Source organism: Drosophila rhopaloa, unplaced genomic scaffold, assembly GCF_018152115.1.
Source record: "Drosophila rhopaloa isolate 14029-0021.01 unplaced genomic scaffold, ASM1815211v1 contig_2, whole genome shotgun sequence".
NCBI lineage: Eukaryota > Metazoa > Arthropoda > Insecta > Diptera > Drosophilidae > Drosophila > Drosophila rhopaloa.
This window is the reverse complement of record NW_025335083.1, coordinates 11726335-11746638: the sequence shown is the minus strand read 5'-3', so window position 1 is coordinate 11746638 and position 20304 is coordinate 11726335. Positions and strand designations below refer to the sequence as shown.

The following is a 20304-nucleotide window of genomic DNA, read 5'->3' as shown; positions in this document are numbered from 1 at the left end:
TTACGTAGCCATGCGGGTATTGTGGTTTGGCCGATTGTTGTCGTTCCTGCTTGGAAAATGAGTAGAAATTGCGGTTAGTCAACCTCCTGGGGGTGACACATGAAAATTTGGAGTGGCTTGAGTGGAAGGAAACGGGAGGTTGGCGGGAGTACGGCTGGGCATCTGAACATCCTAATGAAATTATTGACATGAGGCAGACGTACCTAATTTGCAATTAGAATCGCACAGATTAGGAATCAAAGGTTAATCAGTTCCTTTTGAAAATGAATAGGTCTTCGAGAATAAGCTCTCATTAAATTTATCTCGATGTCCCATTGAGCCATTGAATACAATACTTATTGTCAAGGATATCGAACTGATGTTTTAGATATTTTATTCAAACTATTATTTTCTTAAGCTCTTTCTATGTCCACAAATGTCAATTAAGGAATAACATTACAACATTAAATAAACCAAAATATAGATATTAAATTAACCATTATTCAGTTAATAGATGTAGAGCAAAATAAATATTAATTCAAAATCTGCTAGTCTCGTTTATCCCATTTCAAATAATCTGAATCTGATCAGATTTCCGGCCGCACACAAGCAATTACCTTGTGGCGCAGTATCCATGGCACCTCAGATATATATATATATCACCATTAGTGCGTATATCTTGCACATAATTACTTTAAGTCCCCCCATCTCGGATCCAACTACAGTCTGTATGGATGGCTCTACTAAATAGTCGTGTTGACAGTTTATCTACGCCACTGCCGCCCCCCTCTAATCGCCGGTCTCCAGCTGAGCCAGCAGCTGAATTTTTCCTGACGCTGCTTCCACTTGAACTGCAGCGATATAACATGTTGCAACATTGCGCACACTTAAACACACCCTCCCCTCAGGATTTTCCCTTCAATCTTTCCCCTCATTCCTCAGTTTTGCTAACCATTTTCTGCCTCAAATGCTGCTGCTGCTGCTGATTTTGCTGTTGCCAGTGTCATCTGTCAATATTGATTTAAAATCAATTCATCTCCCGTTGCGCCAATGTCGGATTTTCTACGGTCCGGTCGCACAGCTTGAGGTTTTCATTAGCCGGGAGAATTTTTTACCAAATTTCCCTCTGTTAGCGCACAAATTTGCCGACTCTGATGCTCAAAACATTTCTAGAGTTTCGCATTACGTGGGCCAGAAAAGGGCATTGTGTTTTGAATTTAGCTATGTAAAAGAATACTTCTTATTACATAGATAGAAAAACTATAATTTTATGATTTGGGAATTGAAATATTTCGTTAAAAGTTTAGCAATAAAAAGTAACCAGAGCACATAATGTATTGATCATAAAATTGTTTAAAGGGGTATGTGTAATTTAAACCAATTAGTTAACTAAAATGACTACACTTAAACGCTAAACTAAAGTCAACAATTATAGTGGAAGAATTTTCAAAGAAAAGTCCTACGTAGGAAGTCATTTTTTCCTCACCGTATAGAAACCATTTCTAAAGTCTCACGTTACAAGTTCAAACAACCCAGACGAATGCCTCTTGAATTAATCAAATTTAGAGCCACGACGACGCACCTAAAAAGAAAATGTAGAAAAAGTAATTCATGTGTAGGACGGTGGAGTGGTAACCAATCCCTCATTCTCGATGTTCATGACACTTGTCCATCAGTTGGGCAAACAAAACGGGTGGAGGCGTCATTTGAGACGTGTTCGCTCCACCCAAAACGACAGCGATGACGATTACATGGCGGGCACTGCCAGGAGAAACTACTGAAACTACATAAACTAAAAAAGCAAACCAACCACCCAACGATCCAACGACACTGACACGAGTTCAATGCTCCTTCGCAAATATGCAAATTCCAGCTCGATGCGATTCAACTCTTTTTTTTTTATTTCGTATACGAGCGCACGCACAGGCAACTTGAAAAGCGGCTTAAAGTGGTTCCACAGCCTTGTTATTTAAGAATTACTGGATAAAAATAATGTTAACTTCGGCCTTGCACAAACAAACGAGTAGAAAATGCGCTTTTCGTATGGGATTCTGGACCCTCTGACTCCTCATTTCAATTGCATTCAACGACGCTTAACATTTTCACTGCCAAAATGAATTGCACACACACACAACGCACTCATATCAATAAATTTTCGCACAACAAAAGGCGGAGGGAAAAAAGGGCTTTCCGCAAGCAGGGGAAAAGCGCTGAATGACATGAGGACTACAAGGCCTTGGACATCGTGGAAAATGTTTTATTAAATGCATTCGCCATTGGGCACCGAAAAATAAATGAATAACGTAAAATTTGTGCTGCTTGTGAAAATTACATGCGAGTATTAAGCGAAGGCGAATATAATTCTTTTCTTTGTGCACTTACATTTTTCGAGTGCGGACTTTCGATATGGGAAAGCATTTCTTAATTGGTTTTTGATTTAACAAATTTACAATTTAATTGAAGGCAAATTGTATCGCAGTCCTATCAATTGAATTTAAATAACTTATTGAATACCTCTGTAAGCCGACTGAAAATGCTTTTATTTCCGTTGTACTAAAATAAACTTTACAATTAAATTCAATCAATTTAAAGATACCCTTTATCAGCTAATAAACCTCAATCAATATTGACCCGCAATTGGAATCTGATTGGGCTAATTTCCGTTTATCTGATTCGCATTTTTATTGGTACAAAGCCCTGATCAATTTTTAGGGACAATGTCACAGGAGAGTTGCGTGCAAAATACTTTAAATTATTAAACACAAAACCCTTTAGTATTTGCATTTTGCAAAACAGTCGAAACAAATTTTGATAAATATGACCACAAAGTTTTCTGACAATAACAGAAAATGACAATTATAAAGCAAATTGTGGGCAAAAGTAAATGAAATTAGTTTACTGGTTTATGGGCCTAATTCGAATGCAAAATGCCTACACACAAAACTTTCGTCACACATGTTGACCATAAAATTTGCATATACACAACTACAACACACAACCCTTTATGACTTATGGAAACCCCCAAAATGTAATCAACATTTGGCAATGTACCATGTGAATTTAAATTTTCGATTTAATTAAATCAAAGCATAAATTGCAAAAACTTAAATTGTGGTTGGGGGCATATGATGGCCTCAAGGAAAATGAGTTTGTTCGGCTTTTCTGTTAAGAACGTGTTGTTCTTACAAATGAGATTCCATTAAGTGAAGACAATTGAAAATTAAATTTTAATAACTGTCGGTGCGTGTTTGCTGACAACCTAATAAGGAGTGAAGTCATTTGCCTGAATGATTGTTAATTACATGGAAAACTTGGTGGGTTACAATTAGTAATAAACAAAATTAGCATACAACTATTAGCCCATATTTTGTTGTATAGTAGAAATTATTATTAAATAACTCAATCATTCAAAAAGACAAAGAATTATATATTCGTTAGCAACCTAAACAAAGCAAATTGTTGTTTGAGTTTTCTAAATCTCTAACTAAATTTCTGTCTAGTTTCACAATAAATAAATAGGAAAACTATATGAAAACTCAGGTCGGGCTGTGCCTTAAGTCATTTTGAAAGACAATTTAGCTTAAGTTGTTGCCACCTTAATTCACTTAGACGAACAAACTTGTAAAAATATTTCCCCATGAAAATGCCAAGACAGCAACAAAATGTAAACTAATTTCAGTTGAGTGACAAAAACAGGAGAAAGAGGGGCGTGGTCAAGGGGGAATGCTGCATGTGCAATATGCACACACACATGTGCGTCCAATTTCGGTGTGACAGAAAATTTTAAAGTTTTGCGTCTCTAATTAAATTAAGCAAGAGGCCAACTAGAAAAGTTTCGCAACACCTGTGGCAGCCCCTTTATGACCTCTCCTTTCAGAAGAGTCCCACTGAAAATTCTACCACCACTTTAGGACACTTTCATCACCTGCTTTGGCACGGGTTCTGGGTACCCATTTTACTTGAATAATTACTAAAGTTGTCTTGTCCCAAAAAAAAAATAAATTTGTGTACAGGAATTTTAAGAATTTTCTTCTCATCTCCCTTTGGGCTCTCTTTTTTATTACTTTGCATTATCTGCATTAAGATTTATATTTCCTTTTGTTGGCATCAGTTAAACAAAAATTTATGAATTTTAGTGAATTTCTTCCGAAATAAATTATGATCGGAATAAAATTTTCACTTACATTATTATTGGTTCAGCAACAACATTTTTATACAATTCTCGTTTATCAGTACTAATGAATTTGTTGTTTAGTTGAACGAATTATTTTTCTAAAAATATTTATTATAAATTTGTACTCCAAACTGAAACGTTTGCGACTAAGTTGCTGCAACATTTCTGACCCTGCAACATTTGGCATAGAAACATTTGTGGGGGTGGCAAATTTCACCCTTGAAATGTTGGGAAACTTTTTGGCGAACTGCAGCCAATGGCAACTGAAGGTATTGAGATCTAAGCCTGATGATGTTTGCTTTTAGCGATGATGATGAGGATGCGGGGTAGACAGATTGTTCACCCCGAAAAGCCGCAGGAAATCCAATGGCCATCACAGGTTTCTCTGGCCCTCAACGCAATTTGGTAAGCGAAAATTTCATTAGAGCTAGCGAAATTTAATAAACCCATAGCGACATCGTGCGGATGGCAAAAATGGCAGCCCCATAAACATTAGCTTGAGGTGAGCATCAACCCCGGGGTTAGAAAGTTGCCATGTCCGCACCTTATCAAATAAAAAAAAAAGAAGGGAAATGGTGAATAACGTTCAGCATAGAAATTTAATTTTCCAGCATAGGGGTTGAGATAGACGTTCTTAAAAAGGGGGATAAAAAATACATATCTCTAAAATTGTTCATGGTACTGCATGTTTCGGCTAAATGCTTGGCATATTTTTGCGTTCCATTTGCATTGAGGTCATAGGTCACACATTTCTCGCACATGGCGGGGCGGCGACCATTTTTGATTTATTCGACGCGCCCCGACACACAAACACAAAATGGAAATTTATTGGTTGCACCGCACCATTTTCCACAAAAAAGGTAAATCAGAGCCAAAAAAAATGCTTTACTATGTGGATTTCAAAAATGGTGGATTAGAGGGGGTGACTGAAAGGAACATTGATGTGGGTTAGAAAAACATAAGCTTAAAATAAGCTAAGGATAATGAATGGCTTAGATATCGATGTTGGCATGGTTATTATGAGCATTTATAATAAAACATGTTTTATTCAGAATAAAAATATATACAATTGAAATATAACAAGCAAACCTAATTAAAATATATGAATAGGAAACTTTAAACACCAATAGAAATAACTTAGAATAACAAAATTATACCAATCTATATATTTAATAAGATTTATTCATTAAACAATATGTAGCCTATTAATAATGACACGTTAGCTAGACAAACAATAAACATAATTTAAATCAATTAATAATTGACAAAATTCCTGGGCAAAACAAATTCCCGAAATCACTTTATGCGGTTGAGAGCCTGTTAAAATTTGTCAATCAATTGTTCGTGCTCAACACTTCAATCAAAAACAAAAGCACCCCGGGATACAAAATACCATTTTTCGCTTTAACCCCTTAGCGCCCGCTTAACCCCCCGCTGCACGTCCTGTCAACTGCCCTTCAACAGCTATTTAAAATTCCATTCGCTTTAGTTGGCCATCAAACTATCCGAATTTATTTGAATGCTCCACCAGCAGCAATTCGAATAACTTACGGGTGAGTTGGAATTTTAGAGAGTACAATCCTGTGGTATTGTGTAAAATGGCACCCACCGGCGACTTCATTAATTTAATGGTGCAATGTTAAAAATAAATACGAGGAAAAATACTGTCATATTTTGTGAAAATATTTGCTGTCTTCGGCTGCCAAGTTTTTGGATACAATTGTAAATAAACGTAATTTGTAATGAAAATCAACCCGAAAACGCCGGCAGGAAAAGCAGACATGAGTAGTTTTACTGTGGTGCTCCATTTGGGGCCACGGCATTGTTGGCATTTCCACTTTTGCAGCTCCTCCTTTTGTTTCAGATACATTTTTGCCTTTTTGCATTTTACTTTTTGCATATGAAATATTTCATGATGGCACTTTAAAGCTTTGTGTATATAAGGTGTGCTCGCTATGGCGACGGAAGGGCAATAAAAATTCCGCAATGGCGTTAGCTTTGCATACACACAACCAAATGCCCACAAACTGTCGCACAGTCCTTTATTTTATTTAGTTTGTTTTGCTATAAAATAAAATTAAAAGCATAGAATATTTTTTGCACTATTTACTTGACTATTTATGCACTAGCCATGAGATCTCCCTTTCTGTTTCTGTTTCTGTAACTCTATGAAATTGTATTACTGCACGCGATTCCCCTGAAAGCCATTAACCCGAAACAAACCCGAAAAAAACGAGGAGATATGGTAGCTGTATCTCTATATCTCCCTTAAGCCGCAAAAGTTTTCGTTGGTAGGAGGCAGGCAAAAATGTTCTGGCCCCACAGTAATTAGTGTAATAAGCCGAGATGTATGACCCATCGGCGTGTTTGTGCACATATGCGGCTATGTGGGTTTTGGAATTTATCCTTACATCTCTTAGCGAAGTCTAGCCGCGTTTTTGCCGGTTTCATATCTTATTTTAATTCACTTTTGCTGTTCTGTAAAATATATAACTAATTTTGTATTTTTCTTTGTTTATTTTCAGGTAATATCAAACTCCGATAAAAATCTCATTTAAGCTTGATGCTCTAAGAAGTTTCGTGAGTAAGCAATTGCATTTTGAATTATAAAAAGCCACTTCAAAAGGTCAAACAATAAATGTTGGGGGGCGGCAAGCCATAATGAAATTGTTCAATTAATAAGCAATCAGTGAGTGCCCCGTCCCTCTATCTTAACCCTCCGAACTCGTCGTGACTTAAACACACACATTTACAAAGGGCCTCTTGTGGTCTTTGGTCTTTCATACAAAAAAGTTAAAATGCAAATACAATTTGCCACTTTAAATCTACATAAATTGAAGTGCGGGATGGTGGGGAAAAAATGGGTAAAGAGAAGAGGGAAGAAGAGGCACTGGAGAGGCCCTTCAAACAGTTCACAATAAACCGTAGCTAAGGGAGGGGAAAAAGCCCAGCTTCGAGTGTGTTCCATGTGGAAAGGAAAATCAATGAGCAAGATAAACGTTTACTAAATATGAGTACCGTTTTTTGGCTTTTGTGCAAAATGAAAGTGTAGCTGGAGCGGCTCGTAAAACCCTTCAGCTAGAAGCTAGTTGTACAAAAAAATTGGTAAGCTGCAAGGAAGTACGTTGAACAGGAATATGACACTCAATGAAGGCTTAGAAAAGAGGAACTGTCGATAACGAATGTTTTTTTAAGACTTTTGCTACATGCTTTTCTTTTGATTTTTACTTTCAGTAGTGAAAACATTATTTGAGGATTTAAAAAATACCCTGCTTTAAGAAAAGCTTCACTTAACCAAAAAAAAGGAATAGTTATGTGAAAGATGTGCGGGCTTTTAAGATGTTTTAAAAACAATTTTAAAATACAATTTATGAACAAACATAATTGTACAAGACATTTACCTTTGAGACTATAAATGTTTCGTAGAATCTTATTTTTAGGTAATAAAAAATACTCAATAATTCGATTTCCATGTAATTGACATTGATACTTGTCAATAATCATTTGTTTGCTTTTTACCCGTACCTTAATCACCTTTCACAATCCCATTTCCTGAACCTTTCAATCATTTTATTTCGCCAGCTGCTGGCTGATTTTCCTATTCTGTCAAATGAAAAAATTGCACTCTTGATGGTAATTACCCAGACAATACAAACAGAAGCAATCGCGGGCCATAATAAATTCATAATTGACAGGGGCTCGACGCATCCTGGCCCTCGCGAGTAACCCCCACCTTTTTGGGCTCTGTTTGACAAATGTCCTGACGCCTGGCAAAATTTCACGCTTAACCAGGCTGTTTCCACTGCCACTTCCTTCACGTCCTCATCCTGTTTATCCACTCCACTTCTACGCCTCTCCAACGGCACTTCCGGCAGCCCTTAGAGGGTTATTTTCCGGAACCCTTTCGGGTAATTGCAAAAACTATTAAGCCAAATTATGGGTTTTACTTTACGGCGGCGGCAACCCCCTTTTTATTCTTCACTTGAGAATTAGAAGTGCCGTGAAAATCAAGAGCACGTCAAATTATTATATAGATTTAACCCCGCTCAATTCCCAAATATAATATTTGCAGATCTCGGGGAATGGGAGTAAATAATACATGTGCATGTGTGCATAAAAAAAGGTTAATATTTGTTTGCCTGCCCACGTTCACACAGTGAATAATCCGACTGGATCTCAAAACCCCCGACAATTACCATGGCGCTCTTTAAATGGCCCATAAAAAATTGCCAAAAAAAACGAAAAGAAAAAACCACCGAGAAGAAAAAACAGTATAAAATTTGTGGCGCCAATTGATGCACAACAACAGAAGCCATAAAGGAAAAACTCGAACAATTTACCCCAAATACACTCAAATGTGGGCGGGAAAAAAATGAAAAGTCATTTTCACATATTTGTGGAGCTAACGAAACATTTTTCACTTTCGGCTAGTTCGGTTTGGTTTTTGTTCTGCATGAATTATTTTTTTTTTTACTTTGGAGCTCATCGACTGATATATAATTTAAGCGACCGTATTTAAGGGGAATTATTGGCTGCAAAATATTCAATAGAACGGCGAGGTGAAAAAAGTGAATGATTGGTGCGACAATTGGTGAGCTTTTGGTTTGAATACAGTCAAATTGCAATTTAAATGCAATTCTACATAATTTCATTTGAATAAAATTGTGCGATTACTACTGGCACACGGAGAACGATAATTTATTGGATATATCCCATAGTAGTAGTAGTTGAGGGAATTGTTTTGTAAAATAAATTTTTACTATAGTCATTTTACAAGCAGCAAACTATCAGCCTAAGATTCTATACTAAAATAAATTCACAACCAATCACATATTTCTTAATTAAAAGATTTCTCTACTTTGCCCTATAAATTATGACTCACTCTACCTTTTCCATGATCCCGACGCTAAAATCTGGAACAAAAAGAATAAATTGTATTGCACTCGGTCATAAATTAAATTAAAAAATGTTGTTGCCATTGTAAATCTAGCGAAAATCCTCACATGAACGCCTCTAAAGTATTCCCAAATTGAAATTCCTCAAATGCCCGTCCAAAGGGTACCATGGCCTGCTCACTGAAATTTTAATAACTCAATTACGCACACATTTGAATTCATTAGCGCAAAACACCCGAAAAGGAGAAAATCTGGAGGGATAGGAAGGAAGCTAAGGGTAGTCCGGAGGCAACAACAAATATATACAATCAAATACATATAAATCAAATTTAGCGCCGAAATGGCGTTGAGAACCGGGGGTTCCTTTTTATTTCCTATTCCAAAAGGACCGCAGGGGTGCATACAAAAATATATATATATGTATATGAATTCGGAAAATTATTACCTCTGCAAGAAAGAAGAGAAAAACTAATAACCATGTACGGATTTAATAATAAATCAAGGACGAGAGAAAGAGAGTGAGGAGTTCATATGGAACAGGAAGCGGAAGGAGGGATTCATGGCACATTCTAAATCCGCATTTCAAATAGACAAATGAACGTATACGAACAGTAGCTTGCACATAACAATGGCCATTAGCCGGAATTATTCCTCTCACTCGCAAAACGGACATTTATCATATGTATTGCACAATGCTTTCCAAACTGGCAGTTACATATGTTCCATTGTGGTGTTCTACGCATTTCATTCACAAAAGTTCGGGATCCCCCGAAAACTACATACAATGATCTCGAATCGGTTATGGGATGGTTTTTTTTTGGGCAGTTTCTAAGTTCAGGTAGATAAATCTATAATCCTCTTTTTGGGCTAGTTTCCAAGTGGGATTTTCTACCCTCCGATCCTCTCGTTAGGTGGGATTAGCAAACACAGCTTGACTGTTATTATTGTTTTTTTTTTATTCACTGTTCAATGAATCGAAATTGGGTTGTTCGAGGCGATAATTGACAGCTCAATTGGCAGGGTGGTTCGGGCTTATGAGGTCACTTAAAGGTCACTCGAGAGGCTTATCGCTGCCCAGTGTCAAAAAGTGGAGGAAAGGTTCTAAATTGCCATCGATTAAAAATTTGCAATAAAATACTGGATATTTTTCGAGATAAAGAGGATTAAATTTGAATCATTGCAAGCAATTACAGCTTTGATTTAAATTTAATTGTATTTTACTATCTACGTTTTTCTTAAGAACCAATATTTCTAACTTTGTATTAAACCAAAGAGTTTTTCATGCAACAAATATTTATTTAAAATGTATATCTTAGAATATCAAAATCATCTTGAATATTATTATTTTTTTAATAAAAAATAGTTGCTCAAATAATGGCACCTATCACAAAAATTTACAAAGAAACTTTTAAATTTTAAAGGGAATTTATTAATTTATATAATTAGTAAAGTAATTGTTTACCATTGAAATGTGCAAATAAATCGTAAAATCCCCAAATCCTTGCATAGTGGTAACATAACTGCTTCTAATTAGCTTCCATTGCGTAATTAAATCGGTCAGTCATGCATTAAAAGAATTTATTACATACTATGAACATAATCAGTGTACAAACAAAGACCCCGAAAATTAAGTGGAAAGCTGTACAATGATGCAAATGTGCTTATTTGTGTAACTAATCTCATTAACACTTCACTTCATTTACCCTCTATTGTGGGCTTATTTTCATGCCTCCTACTACAAAGTCCAAGCCGTTAATCAAATTTTCAAATTTCAACAAATGCTAAAAGAGGCCCCCAAATGTTCAAATTTGGCACTGTGCTACTGCCAAACCATTTAAAGTCATTAACTGTCATTGTGGAAATGTAATTGAAACTGAACGCAAAGTGCAGGCCCAGACAAGCATTAGCTAAAATGCAATTTCAACACTGAAGAGTGGGAAAAGAAGGCAGATTGTTTCGAAGTTGTATGCAGACAGCACCTGTTTGCATTTTCTCTTTTCTTCTTTTTTTTTTTTGATGATTTGCCACAACAGCTGACACTTTTCCTGCCATTTCGCCTCAGGTAACGGAGAAGAGGAAAAACTTTTACCCTGCCATTGTTGCGGCTCTTAAATCCAACCCGTAAGTAGCCGAAAACCCCCGATCTAATCCGGGCAAGAAGCCCCGAGGCCCTCTTGACGTCTCAATTTCCAAATGACCAAGCTAATCACAAAAGACTGAGAGAATGGATTTTTTTTGTTTTGTTCCTTTTCCGCTTTTCCCTGATGACATAATTCGGAGCGCTCGAATTTCTGCCGCCTGACTTTACACACTCTGACATAATTAGGGTGAACTACCCCCAGCCACTGTCCTTTTTAAATCCCCTTTCCGCACCCCCTGTCGCCTTTAAAATGGCATGGACACACCCCTGAACACTTGTGTGCGCAGCTGGCTGTCTTCATTTAAAAATCAAATGCCATGCGCTGCAATTGCTAAATGAAAACTTCAGTTTTTTTTGTGTGCTGTTTAATATAAAATTATGCAAATTTTGTAAAGCATTTGCATGCATCCGATGAGGGGGAAAAGCAGTGAAAAATGCATGGAAAAGTGAACTCAGAGTAAAGTCGCAATAGCTTAATTTGGTTTTGTTATTATTGAGAAAGTTAAATATTACACTCATGTAAACGAAGTGAAAATTATACAGAAAAAAAATGATTATTTTGCTAATCAAATTTATTAAATCAACAACTTCCAGTACTTGATTAATTAAAGTAATTTAAAAAAATTTATTACAAGCCCTAGAAAAAAAACTTGTCAATAATAAAATCCCCTAACCCGATATTGTCAAAGTTTAAGCATTTGTTCTTGAATAAACTACTACATTATTCGCATAGATTTAGCATCACCTCAACCGCAATAAAGTGGGAGTATTCCCCAGCTAGAACTGACATTTATTACAGCCCCATTTCCCTTTCGAAGAGTGTCCTGCCCTGCATAGAAATGCAAGTCAGTAAAGTCCTGGAAAATCCTCAAGGATTTGCTCGGTGATAGCTAAAAGCTTTTCCCCCTCCTCCAAATGGGTGAGCAAATTTCCCTTTCGGGGATTTTCCACTCCTGGTTGATTGTTGTCAAAGGTCATGAAATATGCAAACAATATACCAGCACATTGTTTGTTTCCGATCCGATCCGATTAGCTAATCGAAGCGATAAACTCTATATAAAAATCTCGGCTGACCTGTTTTCCATTTTTAATGCCATCGAACGTCCTGGCTATTAGTAGATTAATAGTTCACAGGCTTTTAGTCGAATTGCTAGTGCTGACTTTTCAATTGTCTGGTATTTTGGCTAATGGAAGTAGCTACTGTTAAATGCTAATTACCAAATTGCCATTTGATTGATAAACTCACAGCCGAAAGGAAAAGCCACAAAAGACCGAAACGGAAGCGTTTCCATAGTCTCGACCTCAAGTCCGGACCGAAACCATAATTAAATATTGCTCCCCAGTCTGGGTGCAAAGTCCAAACTGGTTTGAGCAATAATTACCGAAACTTGGCACGAAGCCGTACCACAATTCCGATTTGCAAGGATGGGTAGGAGAACATCAAGAGTAGTGATTTGCACTTAAAAAAATATTTCCAAACAACATTCTTAGATAGATTTATTTTGCATTCAAATTATTGCAAAAATATTTTCAGTCCAAACTCAAAAACTGAACCATAGATAAGAAACATCTTTATAAAATTCTTAAATAAATCGTCGAAGTAATACAGAAAATTGTAAATGCATTTCATATACATTTTCTTGCGGAGCTTTGAAAGCCGATAAAATATTTATAGATCGATAATTTGGCAACTCAGCTTTTATATTTAGGTTCGGAATTTTTCTAAGTGTCGTATCGACAGGGACAGGGATAGCTCATCATCATTAACACCCGTCCTAGCAATTCCCGTCGTCAACGGCAATGGGATGGAGATTTCGCCTCATTCTGCTGGTCGTCGGCGGTTGGAGAATTGTCGCTGTGCCAGCATAATAATAAGGCGGCCAGGGGAATCGATGACAACGTAAATCAATGCTCTAGCTGTAAGCGAAGGCGACTCGAAACAATCATTAATTAATGTCAATCGAATCGAATTGAAGCGAAACTGAAATGAAATTTGGCGACAAACGTTTTCCGCTCGAAATCAACGTAAATGAGCAGGACTGTGGTATAACTTCGGGGCCGGGAATATGCGGGTTTCTCTCAGGTATACATTGCCGGCAATCCCTGATTCGGTTGAGATATGTATTTCGGTTTACTTCACAACTGCCAGCCACTTTTCATTTTCCCATCGAAAACGTGTTCTGTGTGTTGGCAAAGGAATTCCCAAGTAAGTTCTGGGAATCGGAAACGGAAACGGACTGAAAGACATGACAACAAGTTTTTGGCTGAGCGAACATCAACAAATGTCCTGCAATTAATTATCTCCTAAATGGCTGCGAAAACGAGATGAATATTAAATGGGAGAGACTGGGAATGAAAACTGATGAATAAATTTTAGGCTTTTAAGAATTGATTTTCACTCTTATGGTTGGGACCCAAAACTTTGCTTCGTTAAGAAAAAAATTAATGTTCGACTGTACACTGTAATTACTGAAAGTCATTCACTGTAGTTTTTAAAATATTACCATCACAAAAATGTAAGTTCTTATTTTTATTTAGATTGCCTCTCCACTGATTGAGTTTAAAGAAGCGCCTAATCTAATATTAATCTTTGAATTCAAGCTATTAAACAAGAAAGGAAAGCTAACTTCGGGCGGAGCCGAAGTTGAAATACCCTTGCAGAATATTCTGCAAATTATATTCTCCAAAATTATTCATATGATGCATTCTTAATACTCATAAAAAATCCCTTCCTAACTTTAAAAACACCAAAGTTATGGCATTTCCAATCGTTCAGTTATGTATATGGCAGCTACAGGATATAGTCGGCCGATCCATATGAAATTTGGTAGGTCGGATTAATTGGCCAAAAATAAAACCCATAGGAAATTCCAACTTTCTAACTTTACAAACACCAAAGTTATTTAATTTCCGATCAATCAGTTATATGGCAGCTATAGGATATAGTCGGCCGATCCTTATGAAATTTGATATGTCGGATTGATTGGGCAAAAATAAAACCCATAGAAAATCCCAACTTTCTAACTTAACAAACACCAAAGTTATGGCATTTCGGATCAATCAGTTATATGGCAGCTATAAGATATAGTCGGCCGATCCATATGAAATTTGGTAGGTCGGATTAATTGGCCCAATTTAAAACCCATAGAAAATCCCAACTTCCTAACTTTACAAACACCAAAGTTATGGCATTTCCGATCAATCAGTTATATAGCAGCTATAGGATATAGTCGGCCGATCCTTTTGAAATTTGGTACGTCGGATTGATTGGCCAAATATAAAACCCATAGAAAGTCCCAACTTCCTAACTTAACAAACAGCAGAGTTATGCCATTTCCGATTAATCAGTTATATGGCAGCTATAGGATATAGTCGGCCGATCCCGGCCGTTCCGACTTATATACTGCGTGCAAAGAAAAGAAGGGTGTGTGCAAAGTTTGAATTCGATATCTTTAAAACTGAGAGACTAGTTCGCGTAGAAACAGACAGACGGACAGACAGACGGACAGACAGACGGACAGACAGACGGACAGACGGACAGACGGACAGACGGACATGGCTATATCAACTCAGGAGGTGATCCTGATCAAGAATATATATACTTTATAGGGTCGGATATGTCTCCTTCACTGCGTTGCACACTTTTGACCAAAATTATAATACCCTCTGCAAGGGTATAATAAATAAAAACAAGAAAGGAAGGCTAACTTCGGGCGGAGCCGAAGTTGAAATACCCTTGCAGAATATTCTGCAAATTATATTCTCCAAAATCATTCATAATGCATTCTTAATACTCATAAAAAATCCCAACTTCCTAACTTTAAAAGCACCAAAGTTATATCATTTCCAATCGTTCAGTTATATGGCAGCTATAGAATATAGTCGGCCGATCCTTATGAAATTTGATATGTCGGATTGATTAGGCAAAAATAAAACCCATAGAAAATCCCAACTTCCTAACTTAACAAACACCAAAGTTATGGCATTTCCGATCAATCAGTTATATGGCAGCTATAAGATATAGTCGGCCGATCCTTATGAAATTTGGTACGTCGGATTGATTGGCCAAATATAAAACCCATAGAAAGTCCCAACTTCCTAACTTAACAAACAGCAGAGTTATGGCATTTCCGATCAATCAGTTATATGGCAGCTATAGGATATAGTCGGCCGATCCCGGCCGTTCCGACTTATATACTGCGTGCAAAGGAAAGAAGGGTGTGTGCAAAGTTTCAATTCGATATCTTTAAAACTGAGAGACTAGTTCGCGTAGAAACAGACAGACGGACAGACAGACGGACAGACGGACAGACGGACAGACGGACAGACGGACAGACGGACATGGCTATATCAACTCAGGAGGTGATCCTGATCAAGAATATATATACTTTATAGGGTCGGAGATGTCTCCTTCTCTGCGTTGCACACTTTTGACCAAAATTATAATACCCTCTGCAAGGGTATAAAAATCATAAAAATGGCCCTCCTTAACAAGTATTTAAGAACCGTTTTTGACTCGGAGTCAAATATGCAGATAAAATTAAACAATCCAAGCTGGCATAATAACCACATGGACAACAACATGCAGCCAATATTAAAATGCATTTTTAATGCACTTTTGCACTTTGTGGTTACCTTTCCCCCCAAACAACTGCAAGTTGACTTTGCTTTAATAAAAAAAGAAATGGTAAACAGAAAAGGAAGCGAGCAAAAAGGTTTTGTAAAAGCAAACAACAAGCATACGCCCCATATGCCGGCTGACGAAATATTCGCAGCCATTTATCAGGCTGTTGAATGCTCAATGTTCAATACTCGGCAGTGTTGTCAGCAAAAGCAGCAGCATAATTGCAATTTAATGCACTTTTATTGGCATTCAATGGGCTGTAAACGGAGGATGCATCAACGTCATTAATTAAAAACACTTTGACTCGCTGGCGGTGTTATAAAATAAACTTTATTTCCCTCATTTTTATCACTCAGCCGCCCCAACTAAAACAGGAAAAACATACATATACACAAACGCAATGAGTTGGAAAACAGCCTTGGGGCATGTCAAGCTAAATCATAAAATTGATTAAAACGTTGAAGCTTTTAATTAGAGAGCTACCTGGCAAATCCTGTGTGCCTATCTCTGCTCCTTCCCTGTTGCATTAAAAAGTTATTCCATCATAATAAATCTTTTGGCTTGCGCTGGGCTTGCATAATTAGCCAGCAACTCGGACAACTTAAACTCCCACCTCTGTAGACGTTTCCCGGGCATGTCATAATTATGCAAAAAGTGTGAAACTGAAGCTGTTGGAGAAAAAGTTAACTAAACAAACCTTGCCCCATTCTGTTGCTGTTGTTGCTGTTGATATCCCAGGCTCAGCTTTCCCAACATAATTCGTTATTTATGACTTCAATTATGTTTGCTCGTGGCCACACACAAACCCAAAGGTTAAATGGGCGCAGCGAGGCAAAACTTAACCCCGGCCCTAGGTATCACACTTTAGCCCCTTGTTGGCCCCTGGGCATCCCACACATTTGTCGTCACCTCAGTTTTCGTGGCGAACGAGTTACCCCCTCTGGAGAAAGTGCGAACGGCCTAAAGATAACATTTAAATTACTGCTCTGGTGAAAGGTTCCAGCACCTTGAATATTCCTATGATAAATTATCCAAATAAAATGAAATGAAAGATTTCCCCAAAGTCACTTCAAAATTGCTGGACAAGGCTTCTTTCGAAACTGGACTTTGAATACATTTACTGGGACACTTTTATCAATAATTTAGGGTGATTATTTTTAAAATTATTAAAGTGAATAATGTAATAATGAATGGGTTTAAATTTGTATACGGAGGTCTCTCCGAAATCGCATTTTTGAAGGAATTTAAATGCTTCTATAATTAAATCAGCTATATATTTTGCAACTATTATAGAGTCTATTAAAAATATTTATTTTGGAATTTTAAATTATCTGTTTTCTTTCTCAGAACATTATCCATACTGTGTTGATGATGTGCGAGGCAATTTTATTTGGTTAGATAATGTCAACACAGTTTATAAATTATTTGTGTACGTGGCCAGTCTGTCAATGCGTATTAATAACAAAGTAGGGGTGCATTAAATATATATTATTTTTTATTACAATATTTGCACAGTTAATATGAAAATATTATTAATAAACTTTAATTACCAGAAGGTGCCATTTTTTGTGCGACTGTCATTTAAAATTTATATCGTAAGCAGATAAAAAAGAGGCTTTAATAAATGAGTTTCACCCGGCTGGAAATAAATGAATGTGAAAAATTAAAGGCAAGTTAATCGTCAGTTAAAGCGGCAAGTCGATATAAACGATGGGAGCCAGAGTGGCTGGCCTTGGATAAAGACAGGCCACGTCTTCTAACACTGCAAGTCTATGAATATGCCGCTGCAACTTGGACAACTCTCAGCCTTGGGACTCCAGTTTTGTTGTTGGTCTGGGAAAACATGTTTCCCACTTATCTCTCGCACATTTGCATGTGAATGGAAACCGAGTCATGGACGCCGACAAATGTTGCATTCAGCTGGTTTTGTTGATTTTGTATTTTGTGAAAAGCGCTTAGTTGCCAAACTGTTTTCTAAGCCTCTTCAACTGGGCAACAAATGCACACAGGGCAATTAAATTAAAGACGAAAGGCAAACAGAAGGCAAGGCAAAAAGTTGATCTTGTCAGAGTTTGGACAAAGTTTTATTTTAGCTGGAAAGTTCGCCACTCTGCCATTGTCAGCATAATATTTTATGCTTTAATTAGCAAAGCATTTCAAACGTGCCATAAACGTTGACAAACAATTAGCAACGAAAACAATTCTCTTTCCAGAATTTTGGGTCAGCCAAGAAAGACTGACTCATACCTTATCGCCATTTCCGTTCAGCGGATCAGTGCGAAAAGTAAGCAGAAAGCAGAAACACTTTTTTGCCCATAAACTTTGAAAACTTTAAGCTCGAAGCGGGTTCAAAAAGACTCAAATGGGCCAGGCAACCGTTAAAACATAACCGTTAAGCTCTTACTCATGGCCAAGCAATTTCTTTTATGTGCTTATGGGCAAATAAATAAAAAAGAAATTGCAAATACAAATAATAACATATTTAGCATACAAATTAGTTTTGCATATTAATTATGCAATTAAACCGTGACGCGCACATGAAACTTTACGGCAAGAAAAAAAAAGTTGAACATAAAAAAGAAATAACGTCACATAAAATTTGACCGCGTTAATTGTGTGGGCAGTGAAGCGTGAAAAAATGGCGATATTATTATACAGATTGATGGATTTGTACTTGTATATTTTAAATTTTTTTCAATATCAATCAATCATTTTTCAAAACAATTTTTCTTTCTGTGTAGTTTGACTGAGAAGAAAAAAAGTTTTCCAATCTAGTTAAAAACACTATAAAATCTTGTTTATATATTTTAAGTTTTTTTGTGAAGTTGTTTATTGACTTACCATTATTTGCTTCACATTTAATTTAAGCCAACAAGATGCAAGTATATAAAAATAATGAATGTATGAAATCACTCTCTTAATTTAAATGCCATTATTTTCATGTTACCTTAACCAATAATCTTTAAATACCTTAAAATTAAAGTCGTCCATCAACGACAAGCCTTAAGAAGCAGACATTCCCCTTAGGATATGTCAACACCAATAGAAATCAATATTGTCCATCTGTATATATACATATTCCTGCACAACACAATTGACAACAACAATAATTAATTGATTTCGCTTGCCAGTAACATAAAATTAATGTCAGTTTCGTTAACATTTACAAGAAGAGCTTTTCTATTTTTTGGGGGGCGAAGACTGCCATTTTGTGATTTCCAGCCATTTGTCAAATTTCGCATTCACCATTTTCTCTCCGCACACCCCAAAAGAAATGCCCATAAATTATGAGGCCAAAACCACAGATCAATTTATTTTGTGGCTCGAGACAGGTTCACCGTCCCCTAACATCCTGTGAAAATGTCAGCGAAAAGGAAAAACAATTAAAACCCACTCGCAGACACTTTTTATGAGCACCGGCGACGTCTAGCCTCCCGTCATGCTTCCAAATATATATAGCATTTCAGTTGACTTTATCTACCTTTGGCCCGGGTGCTGATTTCAGTGACATTTCTGATTTGGCTAAGCGAAATTCCAGCCTGTCTACATAATTTCACTGCGGTTTGATAAATGTCTCGCAAATCGCTGGCGACACTTGGCGGCCTTCCAGCGTTTATCCTTAAAAAAATAGGCAGCAACAATTTCGAGACAGTTTTTTTTGCGTATATATTAATAACTGTCATTTGGGTGGGCCGCTGTCATTGTCTCATCCTCCCCATACACACACACACATTTTCTTTGATATTTTTTCACTTTACTAAAAAAATTCATATGTCTCTTAAGGTTTCCCCCATTTTTTTTTGGTCCCAGCACTTTTTTCCATAATTCAACGGGGCGTGGATCCTGGATCCTTTGCCTAGCTTTAGGTGTGGTTGCAACTTTTGGCGCGTGTATATGAAAATTATGTTAATTTATACTTCGCTTGGCTGCGGATCCTGCTGTTTCCCTAGTTCTCTAGCTGGTTTGTAGGCGGCTTCCCCGTGGGGCGTCTGCTTGGGTTAACATAATGTTCTAGGGGGTATTTTTAGGGTGTGTTCGATTTTTGGTGGGCTTGGACCAAACATTTATCTTGGATCTTAAAAAATAACTATGTAAAAAAATGTTATTCCTTTTCATTTTCTTTTTGTTTATCTATTTGAGGTCCAATATCGATTCACAATTTACCACTGATTAGCTTAGCATTTTGAAAAATAAAACACAATAAAAATAATCCAAGGAATATAATTGGTTATTTTGACACAAAATATAGTACTTATAGTAGCACTATATAACTAAAAAATACCATTTTTGGAAATCTAAATTTTCTTAAATTTTAAAACTTCATAGACTTAACAAATTCTTTCGAATTTTTTGTACAGGGTAGTTTTTATTTTTCGACTCCTCCCTAAGCTTGTTCTACCACGTCTGTTGCTTGCGTGTGCGATTTTTATGCATTAAATTAGGCAACCTTCGTCTGGTCTGGAATATGTTATTCCTGTCTTCTCCAGTTTGG

General features: G+C 36.8%; 1 protein-coding gene across 6 annotated transcripts in view; it reads left to right on the top strand.

Moving 5' to 3' along the window:
* The window catches only part of LOC108048175 (fasciclin-3), an 80963-nt gene that overhangs the window by 43936 nt on the left and 16723 nt on the right, over positions 1 to 20304 (top strand). The window lies entirely within an intron of this gene.